Below are 14491 nucleotides of genomic sequence, written 5' to 3' on the forward strand. Positions count from 1 at the left end.
GACCTGAGCCAAAGTCAGACGCTTAACCTACTAAGCTACCCCGGCGCCTCTGTACTTTATAATATTTTTAAAAGATTAGTCATACTGCTTATTAAAAGTCCGTATCAAAAGTGAGAGCTGTAGCTACATCTGATTCAGACATTCACTTTTTTTCTTTTCTAGCCCCCAAAGAATATCTTCATTAGGATTTCTGAACCAAACAGCCATAGTAGGCTCATTCTTCCCTTGATTCATCCAACATAGATGTAATCACAAACTACTATGTGTTGGTCTTGGGGTGCCCCGATGAGTGAGTGGAGGAAACGGAAGTTACAGCACCGAGTAAGTTCTGTAACAAAGAACTTGCCAGCATCAGGTTCAGTCTTCTGTGATGTTCTAGCGCCAGGCCCATCACCCTTCCTGCCTCCACAGGTTCCCTTCCCCCAGTACATTCCAAACTAAATCCCCCTCCTACTAAAAACCTCAATGGCTCCCCTAGAGGCATTTCCCAATCTAGGTTAAGGAAGAGTAATTTCAGGAACTCTGAGCAGGTATTGCCTGGAAAGGAGGCCTACAGTAACAAGTTTGGGAAGCAATGAGTAAAACAAAGTTGGACTATTTGGTTGTGTTACGTTTTCAGGAATTCTCAGAGCTTTTACAATGTTGACATGCATTAGGGCAGTGATACACTTACGCATATCCAAGAGGAAGAATGCATCTTTACAGTATCTCCCAAGCTTATGGCTATAGAAGCCTTTTCTTCCAGGGCATATTACTGGACTAGTCTTGAAAACAAAACAAAGCAGAACACCTGAGAAACACTAGCCTAGAGAAAAAAGTTCAAATTTCTTAACAAGGTATTTAAGGCTGTTGCTGTCTGCCTCTAGTAGATTCTTACAACCCCACTTCTTATTCCTTCGTTCCCATACATCATGCACTACCCTTGTTAGGCTGTTAGTTTCCTAAGCAGACGGCACACCTTCACATGCTTGAGGTGTTACTGATACGTTCCTCTGTTTTCAATGCCTCTCACCATTCTCCTTTATCTCACTTCTCTCTTCTCCATCTGAACTCCTATCTATACTGCAAAAACCACTCCATAGTAACTCATCTACCCAGTCTGTGAGTCACTGTTCTATAAGCACTTGTGCATCAGAGCACCAATTACTATGTATCATATATTTCTCTGCTGCCTTCAATAGATTATGAGTTCCTGGGACTTCCTCTTTGTATCCCCAGCATCTAGTGCACTGTCGGCCACATAAATGATTATGAACATACTGAAAACTTCATATCAATTTTCCAAACATTTCACAAAATTCCCTTACTTCCTTTCAAACCAAAAAAATGCAGGTGTGAATTTGGTGTGCACCTTTTTCTTAAATGTAGGTCCCACGTTTGAAACAGGACTCGTACCAGTAGAGAAGCATCCACGATCACTAAAGAAGGGATTCTTAAGTCACTCATTAAGTCTTAGATTTTCCTTTTGCCCAATTATAAAACCACAAGTCACAATCACTTTAAAACCTGTGTAAAAAATTGCACAGTATCTCCCTATAAACAAAAGGGGAGCGGAGATTTTACTTCATGCCTTCACACTTTATGCCGTAGCGCCTGGCCCAAGAAAGACTTGTTGCAAACATTTAAAAAGTTATACTGTGCTGGCTTCGGCCGCACATATACTAAAATGGGAACAATACAGAGAAGATTAGCATGGACCCTGCTCAAGGATGACACTCAAAAAGTTATACTCTCTGGGAGTGAGGCTAAGCCCCTGCCACAGGTCAGTTCTTCCCCCCACCCCTCCCCATCATCCCAAGAGCTGGTCTGCATGCTCCCTGCTCTTCCCTGGGCTCATCAGGATTTCCCCCTGGATCTTCTTTCTTTCATATTTTCCTCTGCCTCCTAGTGCCCAGGCATCTCCTGAAAATCAGAGAAACTGCCGGAATGGTGGTCTGCATGCATGTCTTCCTTTACTTGCCCCACTGCCCCTCTGCCATTTCCCCCGCCCACCAAGAGGCAAAGGGAATTTGTTTATTTTGCCAAGAACTCTCAGACACTTTCAGTTCAGCAGAGAGGTTGACTTAACTCTATTCCCTGATGGGAAAAGAAACGTGACATTCTCCTCATGATTAAAGCACCGCTTTTTCTTGCTACGAAGGGAAAATTCAACATCATACAGCCCCCAAATGTTGCAACTTTCAGTTCAACGGCACTTTTTCTCCACATTTTAAAACTTTCTCTGACACACACATGGGGGCTGCAGGGAAGAGTTTCTCACAAGGCTCTAAACACCTCCATTCTGCATCCAGGGTCTTTCACCGTCTGCCCCTGCCCTACACCTTCCCCTGCTTCCCACTGCTCCCCAGCCCTACAGTCCTGCCCCTGGCAATCATGTTTCCTGTCCATTCTAGAAGCTTATGCCCTCGATGCCCTCGTGCCTGTGATGTCTGCCCTCATCCTTCCAGGCTTCCAAACACAGCCCAGGTGCTCCTCCAGAAACCCTTCAGTGAGCACAGGGTACACAGAGATTCCTCTCTAATCCACGTGGTGTTTTAATGCTATAGTGCCTAAGTTTGCATTTATTCACATTTTTTCCAGCCTTGTGTTCATTGTTATGTCTTGCTCTCCAACCAGCTAGACAGTGAGCTGGAGAGAGGGTGTGGACTCTGAAGTCAAGCAGCTGTTGGCTCTGGAGCCTAATTTCTGAGCTACGTGAGGCCCAGTTTCATTATTTGTAAAATGAAGAAGTAAACACCCACCCCTGCGAAGCTGAGTTGCCATGAGCACTAAATGAGGTCTAGCATGTGAAACTCCTGGCCTTCTTGCCCTCCATGAACTGTCTCACTGCTTTCCTGAGGGCAGGATCACATCGCTCACTGGTTCCCGGGTTTGTAGAACGCCGAGCACAGTAAAGCGGGACACAATCGGCAGCAACTGTTAAAAGTGCACGGAATTAACAAAGAGCTGGGAACATAATCTCTGTTGGCAAGGAAATGAGACAGACCTTTAACCACTCAAAACCAATGTGCCACTAGAATTGAAACGTGAAATGAGATAGCATAAAAAAGCAGACCAGTCACGACACACAGACCACTTCGATGCTTAGAAGGATATTTTACTGAACACACGTAGAAAAACAAATGTCCTGTTTCTAATACCTTTAGCAAAGTCTGCCTTGAATCTTGCGGGGGATATGCAATAAAAAGATGTCTCCTTCAGCCTTTTCAATTAAATGCGTTCTGATACCATACCATATACTGGTATGAGCTCATACCATATATTAAATCACAAGTCAGGGACTTAAAATACCGCCATCAGATATGAAGCACATTTCTTTAGTTTCTATGTAAGCACAGAAGGGCTGCACAGTCAAGCAATGGTCATTTTCCAGCTGTCTCACTCTTACCTCTAGGAGTGGGACAAAACAGGCCCTTAGTTGGAGCCCTATCAGCTACACAATGCGTGTGAAGAGAGTGAATAGCTCCAATTTGCACAATTCTGATAATTTCCTATCACTGACTGGGGGGTGGGTGGGGGGGGGGGGAATGCCATCCGCTCACTTAAGAGGCTTCATTGGAAAGCAAAACACTTCTTTCTATTTACTTAAGCACCAGGCTAGAATATGAGGAAGCACAATACATTCTAAACATGGTGCACATCTGGTCTAAAAACCACAATCAATTTATTGCCGCGTCTGAAACATTTTCAGCGACTGTCATATAATATATTATCACACATTTCTAACAAGACGTTTTCTTGGAACCAAAATAGACAGGTAGATCTGTCCGTTCAATTTCTCACAAATGAAAGAGAAAATTGTTTGGCTCAGATGTCTGTACTGTCTTTGGAGTAGTGTAACTATCATATGAGAAGGGTATTAGTCAAAGATGCCAGGAGCTCAGCAATTACTTCCAAAGAGTGAAATTACTGGCTACACAGAAAGAAAAAAAAAAAAAGATGTATGCATGTGTGTATGCATCTTCTCTTTTTTCCCATTCCAACAGAACCATTTATTGCATTTACTTGAAAGAGATGTACCACAGTCTTGTTAAGCCCATCTATCTCCCAGTGCTATAACCCTGGACTCCCTATTAAATGGAATCGTTTGATCTCTGTGGCTCCTAAAGCAGAACTTTATTAAAAGTTTTATTAAAAATTAAAATGCAATCGAAATCACGTTAAAATGCTTAAAAGCTCTATATTTTCACCCTAACCCCTCATGGGCATTCACAAGGAGAGTCACAATGGTATTGAATAGCCAGAGAGCCCCACGCCCAATAAAGAGGGCTGCCAAAATATCCCAGGATTGGCCCCAGTGAAACCATTTACTGGCTCACCGTTGGCTGCATAATCCGCCTTTAAGCACTTTCTCCTCTGTAAAAACCCCAGAGCTCCTTTAAGAGCCTTGTCTCAGCGCACAAAACTTTCAAGTGACTAACCCTTCCCTACCCAGCCCCTGAGCCCCTCACACCAGCCACGCAGGCTTTGACCTTTCCTGATAACCCACTCAAAGCACGTTCTGCTTATAGGGCCAGCAAAAAAAATGCATAAAGCCTAGATCATCCGATCTTTGGCAAGGTTCATAAACAGACTGGACATTGTCAGCCCTCTTTCATACGTCTGAGCCTTTGACAGTGTTGCTGCCTGAATGAATGCTGTGGCTGACTTTGCCTGGTGAAGAGCTCATCATACTTCAGAACTCAGTTCAATCAGGACTTTGTAGTGACAGTTTCCCTGACAGCCCTCCTTTGCTGAAATAGGTGGTCTACTCTTTCGTATGGGATGGAGCGTCCCACACACCCCTCCTCCAACTGTACCCCACCATACCCCAGTAGAGCATAGGATGCGTCATTATGTCTATCTTCCCACCAGCCTGCAAGCTCTTCTGGAAAGAACCTGTGTCTTCTCCTCTGTACCTCTAGTGCCCACGATACCGTCTTGCATGAAGAAGGGACCCCTCAAATATTTACTGGATGAAAAAACAATAGCCGTAAGCCAGAAAAATCCTGACTCTGTCAGAATGGTTAAGAGCTTCACTTGCTTCTCTATGAGCAAAAAAAGAGAATCTTGGGAAAGGGCCAAGTCAGAGTTTTCGGGTCTTTCAACCACAGGAGCTGTTAGTAAGGAAAATTCAACTGATCATACAGAGATAAAAGAGGGGAATGTATGCTTTTGCAACTTGGGCCTGCAGTCCTCCTGTTAGAATTAGAGAAATACAAAAGGAGCACCCAAGAGGAGAGGACTTAAGGGATTGTAGTGAATGGCAGACCAAATGGTGGGCACTCGAAACAGTGGGCACTCAAAAGCTAAAAGGACAGCATCAAGATGAAGAAACCAGGAAGGGGGGTAAGTCAGATGAGGAAGGATGGGGAGGCACTTTAGGCTCATTAGTCATATTATAGGACCTAGAACGGCAAAGGGTTTCTTGAATATGAAAGGACGTACATCCAGGAGAAACTTAGGAAGGCTCTCCCTGTGTCAGCAGATAAGAAAAGGAGGAAACCAGTGGGCAGACTGCTTGCGGCCCATTAAATGAAGTAACCCCATTTGTGCTGAGTCGAACTGAACAAAGAAAACTGCCCCAATGAATAAATATGAGGCTGATTCTGTATTTCAGTTCAGTCTAGAAGCGAATTCTCACAGAACCCAGAAAACTTCCAGAGAGCTCGGTGAGTTGAGGCAGAGGCACAGGTGGGATCACAGGAGCCCACAGCCCACAGTGCGTAGGACCCCATCGCCTTCCGCCTGCTATGGTGCTGTCTGGAAAGCAGTGCAGGTGTGTTTGAAGGAGAATGTCTAACAGCAGCTGAAATAACCAAAAACAAAGTGGTGAATGGCTGCCCTGGGCCAATATGGGGACAAATTGGCAGAGTGGAGTGTTCCTCCACAGCCTGTCCAACTGTTTGAGAATGCCACCATCTCTCCAGAGGTGCCCTTGAAAAGGCTAAGTGGAAAGGTAGAGCCTTTTAAAATTTTATGTGGCTTCTAAAGCATCTTAATTTTTAATAAAAAGTTCTTAATAGCATTCTGGATAAAAGACTATGGTACTTACAAGATCCTTTTTATAATGCCAAACTCTTTGTGCAGTATATGTATATATTTTTAAAAAGACCATGGTTTGGCAAATGCTGACAGCCTTTAACACTTACGATTATTCTCCTTCCGTTTACTCTACTGCTTGATGCTGTGGCCAAGAGCAAATCCATCCAATTCTCTGCCCTGACTTTGCTTCGTTTCGAGGTAAGGAATTTAAAGGAAAATGTAACATAGAGGTAATTTCCAACAGCCTTAGCCTCTGAAAGTGTTCATCCGGCCGATGCTATCTGACCCTGGCTTCCGATGCATGTTCCGAAGGCCCAAGCATGTCCAGAAACATGTAAGTAAGGCACATTTCTGGGGATGATGGCCCTCTAGGTGTCAACAATTACAACTAAATAAGACACCCATCCCTAAGTGTAGAATAGAATCCTGGCGCTCTCCTGTCGTTTGATTAATGCTTTACAATTTACAAAGTGCCTTCTTTGAGCCTCAGAGAAGTTACATGATTCACCCAGTCTGTGGCTCGGTGCCAGAGCCAGAAGCTTCGCGGACTTCCTTCCTGCAGGTCCAGGCTCTGGGAGCATCCTGACCAGAACACCTGTGGCCAGAATTAACTTAGCAATAAAGCGTAGTGATTAACAGCTCACTTCAAGAGTCATTCGGAGAAGCAGACCATAAGCTAGATGGGAGGAGGACACCGGGAAAATGGCCCAAGCCAAGACATCGACTGAGGACGGACACCTATTCAAAGGACATCCCAGAAACCCTCCTCAACCTGGGAGACAGGTGGTACCAGATCATCTGCCAGGAATGAATGGTCGGAAGCCATTTTGGAGAAGGCCAAGCATTTCAGGAAGAAAAAATTAAATTTCATGCGTCCTAAGCATTAGCAAGTTGCTAGAAGCTCAGATTTGCAAGAGTAGGTGAATGTGTCATTCACTTAGAAAATGAGTCAGTTGGTTGCATCTTGTTACCTTTGATCTGAAAAGGAAATATAAGGGGTGCTTGGAGAGAAAGACAAAGCCCCCCCCCACCCCCACCCCAAGAACAAACCCTGTGAAAATAGAATTTCCCAAGCTGTTAGTATCCTATTTGCAAAATCAGATTTTCTTTTAACTTAGTGAGTTCATGCTGTGAATTTCAAAACTCTCTTGTGAATTCAAATTTTTACTTTTCATTCAGGGACTAAGAAGTTATCAATATTCTCACCACACTTGAGAGAGAAAACTAAACAACAAGGAAGTAGGAATGCTCACATTTATTCACATGCATGGAGCTTGACTCATTTTCTTTTGTTTTGTTTGTTTGTTTCTTTATTTTTGAGAGAGAAAGAGAGAGCAAATGAGGAGCAGAGAGAGAAGGAAAGAGAGAGAGAAGGAGGGAGGGAGGAAGGGAGGGAAGGGGAGGTAGAGAGAGGGATAGAGAGAGAGAGAGAGAGAGAGAGAGAGAATCCCAAGCAGGCTCTGCACTGTCAGCGCAGAGCCTGATGCGGGGCTTGAACTCATGAACCATGAGATCATGACCTGAGGCATGAATCAAGAATGAGACATGTAATCGACTGAGCCCCCCAGGCACTCCTGAGCTTGACTCATTTTCTAAGTGAAAGACACATTGATCTATTCTGTAATTCAGCCTTTTTGTGCCTCAAAGTTCTCATCTGCAAAGTAGGAAAAATAACAGTACCTGCTCATGGTTTGTCATTAGGATTAAATAAGTCAATGTACATAAAGTACTTGGCATAGTGGCCAGCATAATAAATGACAAGTAAATGTTAGCTATTATTCATATTCCAATGAGTGCTTTGGTTTCTATAAATCATAAAAAGTGATCCTTGAACACACGCAGGCAAGAAGTTTCCAGTGGTTTGTTAGGTCTATGAAATTTGATCTTCCTTGCCTTTCTTGGCAGGGATCTTAACTAGCTAAAGTTATTGATCCAGGTAGCAAGATCCACACCTCTACATGACTGTTTCCACTCACTGAAAATTTCCAGAAAGTAATCATTTCAGGCTGAAATTGTCCATGCTTGGTCTCAACCCAATGGAAACTCACTTGCATTGGAAGATGGGAGCACAGTCCATCCCCTGATTTGCAATGGCTGGAGTTGAGGGACAACCGGACTTTTTCTACCCCAAAATAATATCTTTTAGCTGAACTTTTAAAAAATCACTAAACATTGTGAGTTTAATCTTCCCTTAGCCGTGAATACAATAAATGACCACCTGCTTTAAAGCTCCTATTATTTTTAAGATCTTTTTTAAGCTCCTTTGAGACAAAGAGGTCCCAAGTAGAAAATTTTTTCTTTTATATCCAAGTTTCCCAGCTGAAATATCTACATTTTAATAGCTGCTTCTCTGATTTTTCTCTTTTAACTTCATAACATATTTTACAGCTCCAAGGTGCTGGTAAAACGAGTTTGGAAGGTTTTTTTAACATAGATTAAATGCCAAGAGCCCTCCACTCTACCCACCAGACATACACAGCCACAAGTCCTTCTCTTCACAATGCCGAGATAGTCAGACCCAGTGTTTGGAAACATCAGTTTCTCAATCACAGACTGAGAAGGGCCTGCAGCTTGTGTGCAACCCAGCTCCTTCTCCAGTGCCCACTACAACGGATGGGTGAATGAGCAAATGAACAATTGGGCATTGTGTGGACCAGCCTAGCAGATGGTCCTCTGAATAGTTTCCTTATCTGGATATTTCTTAGAAATGTTATAACGTTTCTTTCATTATAAATACTTCATTTCTCTAACATGAAGGTTTCTTCTCTCTTTGTCTTATCACCACCAGCTACCAGTAGCCAAGTTACAGAAGCAATGGCTATGTATCCTCAAACCCATGACCACTCAGAATCAGAGTTGCTTTGACTGCACAGCAATCACAGTGCAACATGCCCGAAGAAAAGGGACCCTGAAATGGGACCTCTCTGGACTTCCTCCCCAGACCAGGAATCAGTTCTGATCTACATCGGAAATGCTTGGATAGAGAGGAAAGATGGATTTGATGCAGGAAATACAGGACACGGGAAACAGGAGAGCAGCACTTAAGCACCTTCTCTCACTTGATTCTTCATCAAAACAGTCACCAGGCTCTGTAATCTGTAAACCTTCCAGGGTCAGGGATGCAAAAATGATGGTCCAGAAGGCGTGCACTCCATTCACAGCTCCATGATGACAAATTATGAGCTTTAGTGAGCCTTATGCTCCTAAAAGGCAAAAATCATGTCATTTGCTACTTTGTATTCTCAGGGGCCTACTGCAATGTGGGGAATATAGGGAGGGGGGAGCTTAAGAAGTATTTGTAGGAGGAAGAAAAAAAGGCCTGAGAGAGATGGGAAGGAAGGAAGGTAGGTAGATAAAAAAGGAAGGAGGGAAGGAAGGAAGGAGGGAGGGAGGGAGCGAGGGAGGGAGGGAAGGGAAGGAGAGGCATAGGAGAGAGGGAGGGAAGGAAGGAAGGAGGGAGGGAGGGAAGGAAGGAAGGAAGGAAGGAAGGAAGGAAGGAAGGAAGGAAGGAAGCAGGCAGATGAGTCTCCTCTGGGAGAGCATGGCACAAATTCACTCATTTGTGCCTGGACCATTTTCAGTTGTCTGGATAACATGGGCCAAAAGGAGGATCTGAAATTCATATAAATGATACCATTCTGAATATCAGGTTGGTGAGTTAGCTTGTGTCTCCTCTACATATGCGGTTTACTTTAAATGTAGTGTATAGCTGGAGGCAGGGAACAGGTATGGAATTCTATAAAAGATGGAACTACATTATTGAAAATCATCAGAGGCCCTCACTTGAGCTTTCAAGGTTTGTAGGCATGGGAAATTAGAGCCCTGGAACATGTGATACTATCTTCGAACCAGAGACCAGATTCCTTGATTAAACTTCAGACTCTTGGAATCTCCTGATTGTTCATCTCATACTAATGATCTGGGAGAAATACTAGAAGGCAAGTTAATGATCCTGCTGAGTCTGAATTGGGAGGCAGCCACCTGAAATATTAGTAATCGACCAAAGTAAAGAAATAATTACAGGCTGACTAGATTAGAAATATAATCTCCACAGTACTTTCCCATAAGTAAATAAGGTTCAACTTATAAAACATCATGAAGAAAAAAGGTACTACACAACTCATCGCTGTGTACCTTAGAACACTGGCTGCATCCGGACTCAGCTATGCCCTTCTCAGAGCTACATGCCAGAGGGATGGTCCCCAAAACAGTGTAGTCTCCAAACAGGAGATACTTAAAAACATAAGCCCTCAGTCCTAACCCACCAGGACTGAACACCAGCATGTCCACCGCCCTTCATGACCCAGTGAACACTGAGCACCCACCATGCGCCAGCCATTTGTGCTGGATGCTGGGATACAGACAAGGAATATCCATCTCTGGGCAGCTTAGCCTATGCTGGCAAATGGGCCTTTCCATAGAAGGCAATAACAGGAAATTACTTTCCCAACCTGGTCCAGAAGAACTTTGGATTTCCATGCTGGGAAGCCTTGCCTAGGTGCAAGTTTCTCTAGCCTACCTCGTGAAGAACTACCTCTTTTGAGTCAGGACGCCAGACAGGTCTAGAGAGGCTGTGAGCCTCTGAAGAGTGGCTGGCCTCCCTCCAAACTGTCAAATAGGGGACTCTGACCTCTATATCACTGCCCTTTTCTTGTTTTCCCTCCTGTGTTTCCCAACAAGCTGTACATCAGAATCACTGAGGGCACTTTTTAAAAATATAGATGCCTGACCCCTACCTCAGTCTTGCTGAGTTAGAATCTTTGGATTGGGTGAAATCTGCTTGTTGGACAATTTTGCAAGAAATTTCAATGTCAAGTTAGAGAACCACTGGGTAGTAGAAAGAACACAGGTTTTGGAGCCAGATAAACCAAGATTTGAAATCCAGCACTGACAATTAATTGACATAATTAACTCTAGGGGACCTGGTTTAATTACTTAACATCTTTGTGACCCAGTTCCCTGTGCAGTAAAGTGGAATAATGCCCAGAGTTATTACAAACTTGGAATAAAATACGAAAAATATTCAGCACTGCAGCCACTATCATAATTTCCTCCCACCTCCACTAAATGCCTGCTTCCCAGAAAACATCTTATACCAATATTTTATGATTTGGTTCAAATTTAAGTCAAACTTCTCCAGGATTATCCTATGGGTTTATCGCTAGCTGTGGAAAGAAGAGTTGTGCTCACTAATTTTAAAACTCCAAGAAGCATATTGTAAATAGGAAAGATTCAGGGGATTGAGTTGATTTTAGCCATAGGGATGAGTTATAGGTACCCTTCCCTAGAGAGACAAGGTCAATTATATACTAAATTACTGGGAGCAAGAGGTACAAATCTAGTGAGAATTATGGGAAAGGACAGAGGCCACCGTTTTGTCTCCTTACATTTCTATAACAAGTTACCCTTTATTGCATGATGAAGATGAAGTATACAAAGAACACTGGACTAGGAACTCAAAGACCTGTGTTCAAATCCTAGCCATGCAACTTTGGACAACTCAATTCTCTCTGAACCTCAGTCACTTACCCCATAAAATGAGGGATCGAGGCCGCTAAAATCTTACTACATTGACTTATGGATTTCATATCTTTTCAAAGTACAGAATATTCAGCTAAGAGTCACGTAAGTGAAGCAGGAAGGTTCTGGCAGGCACCAGTGTACTGAAGAACAATGAAGACCTTTCAGAGAAGTGAGCCCCTAAGAAGCACAGATCTTGAATGTCTCACGGGAGTCTAATCTTAGAGTTTACCCTGAATTTGCCAGCCCTTGACCACTCTGACATTCAAACGAGTCGTCTGCAGCCCAAGTTCCTGGTAAAAATAGGAGTGGGCTAAGTGTCCACATGCCACCTGTCCCTGGATACTCCTGGCAGGAGGCAGCCAGAAAATAACTGAACCTAAACTTGGATAGAAATGAGCTCTCTCTGGGGTGCCAGGGTGGCTCAGTCGGTTCAGTGTCCAAATTTGGCTCAGGTCATGATCTCATGGTTCGTGGGTTCAAGCCCTTGGTCAGGCTCTGTGCTGACAGCTCAGACCCTGGAGCCTGCGTTTAATTGTGTGTCTCCCTCTCTCCCTGCCTCTCCCCTACTTGCGTTCTCTCTCTCTCTCTCTCTCTCTCTCTCTCTCTCTCTCTCAAATATAAATAAACATTAAAATTTTTAAATAAAAAAGAAAAAGCAAAAGAAATAAGCTCCTTCCAAGATAAATAGACAAAAGGTAAAACTGTCCAGTTGGTTTTCCAAGAAAGTCTGAAGAAGATCATCAGGGGGTGAAAACCACCCAACAGGGCCACCTAAGAGCTGTAACCACAATCTCTACCACCAGTGACCTAGCAGAGGCTCAAACATGCCTCTCCCTGTAATGATTTTGGCAGGGTCCACAGCTAGTTTACTCTTGGGTACAGGTATTCCTGCTGAAGCACCAAGTGAGAGGAGCTATTAACAGGATACTTTGGGAAAGAGAATTGAACCAGAAAACCCCAAAGAATATTCTACTTCATTAATAATACACAGGCCTTGAAATAACCTTCCCTAACTTTTTCCCTACTTTCTAATGTATCTGAATTTCTTTCCATCTTTCCTTTCTTCTCTTCTTTCTTAAGGACAAGATGTCACCTAACCTGGCAGCTTTGTATCATTTCACCCCAATGACTCCTCTCTCCTGGATGACCACACCCCAACATCTTCTGGATGACCACATAACCCTATCCTGGATGACCACATCCCACCCTTTCCTGGATGATCACACACCATCCTGTCCTGGATTAGCACACCCCACCCTCTCCCGGATGACCACATAACCCTTTCCTGGATGACTACATCCCATCCTCTTCTGGACGAACACACCCCATCCTGTCCTGGATGATCACAGTAAAACTGACTCTTCTCCTGGACCTTCCTATTGGCTCATCTTCCTCTACACCTCCCTGAAATGTGCTTTCCAGGAATCCAGCCTGAATCCTTAGATTTCTTGGTTACACCTTCTCTCCTCAGGCCATTGTATCCACACCGAGGGCCTCTGACCACCACCTTTATACCACAGATTCCCAAATAAATGTCAGAGTTCCAAATCCAGTATGGAGGTTTTGACTCTTAGATCTTAATTGTCCCCTTAGTCTCTCCTTTTAGGACTAGAAGAAAATGGCCTGAGCTACAAGTAGGATGCCCCTCCGAAGGTCTTTCCTGAAAGGAAGCCAGTCTGAGCACATTTTCTGTTTTCCTATTCCAACCACTCCCCTGTCCTGATCCCGTGGCTACTGAAGCAGGATAGAAAGTGGTGCAAAGGTATTAGCACCTAAATTTGAATCCCATCTCCACACATAGGCAACTTACCTAACATCTCCAAGTTTTATTGCATCATCTGTGTTGAGCGGTTTATAATAACATCCACCTTATGGAATCATTATGAACATAAAATGAGATGATACTTATAAAGTGCTTAGCACAGCGCTCAGCACTTAGAAAGAGCTCAATGCTAGCTATTATTACATGCCTGTAGTCATTATGCAAAACTGGTGGTTTGCATTCAAACTTCTACTATCTCAATAGGAAAAAGAAATCCATTTCAATGCTTCTAAGTCTTTTAACCCTTTCCTACCTCCATAGCTAAATATAATCCAAATGGTGGCAGTCAAGTTCTGAGGCTGCTAGTGGAAAAGGCTCATGAAGGAAAGGGCTTTCTTTCTTTGGAGTTTCTTTGCCAAGTACAAGATTCTCCTATCAATTAGAGTGAGCTAATTCATGCCAAGCATTCTTCACCATCCAAGGTGAAGTTGAAGGGAAAGACACACTAGTGAATTCAAACACAATAAACAAAAGAAACATACATCAGGCAAAGCCAGGGAAACAAGGTGCTGAGCACAGGAACCATGTTTTTTGTCTAAGAATTTACTTTTGACAAATTTGCTTTACTCCAGAATTCCATCTCTTGCCCTGTAATTGAAATTGAAATTCCCGTGTCCCCAGTCCCAATCAAAATGGGTAGGAAAAAGGAAGCTTGACATCCCATAAGAGACAAGTGACAGGAGAGACAAACTCTTGACCAATTAAAATAATTCTCTCACTTGCCTCACTTTCCCCTGTAAAAAAAAAAAAGAACAAAAAAAAAAAAAAAAAAAAATTACAAGAATCTTCCTGCAGCTTCATTCTATGTGGCTTCCCTGGGGTTATGTGTTTGTGTGCACTCATCATTGTTGAATTTCCAGCTTTCATTTTTCTTTAGAAAGCATCACTTAGTTCACTGAAGCCTGCTGATTATGAGGGTACACAGACCCAAATGAATCATAGAAGCAGCCAGATTGCACAAATACAAATCCTCCGCATTGTGTCTTCCGCCCGCCCTAACCTTCTCATACGGCCTCTCTTCCCAGCATCCCTTTCTCTGATTACCTCATCCACACCCAAAGTACAATTAGTGCATTCAAGCACTAGAGACAGCTAATAAGGCAAGGAAGAGTGCAGCAAACA

The 14491-nt window shown here is 43.4% G+C and overlaps 1 pseudogene; it reads left to right on the top strand.

Moving 5' to 3' along the window:
* Positions 1-1637: 1637 nt before the first annotated feature.
* On the top strand, positions 1638-1736 carry LOC121013042 (uncharacterized; annotated as a pseudogene).
* The last annotated feature ends 12755 nt before the right edge of the window (positions 1737-14491 follow it).

This window comes from Herpailurus yagouaroundi, unplaced genomic scaffold (assembly GCF_014898765.1).
Source record: "Herpailurus yagouaroundi ecotype Mexico unplaced genomic scaffold, PumYag 197, whole genome shotgun sequence".
In the NCBI taxonomy this organism is placed as follows: Eukaryota; Metazoa; Chordata; class Mammalia; order Carnivora; family Felidae; genus Herpailurus; species Herpailurus yagouaroundi.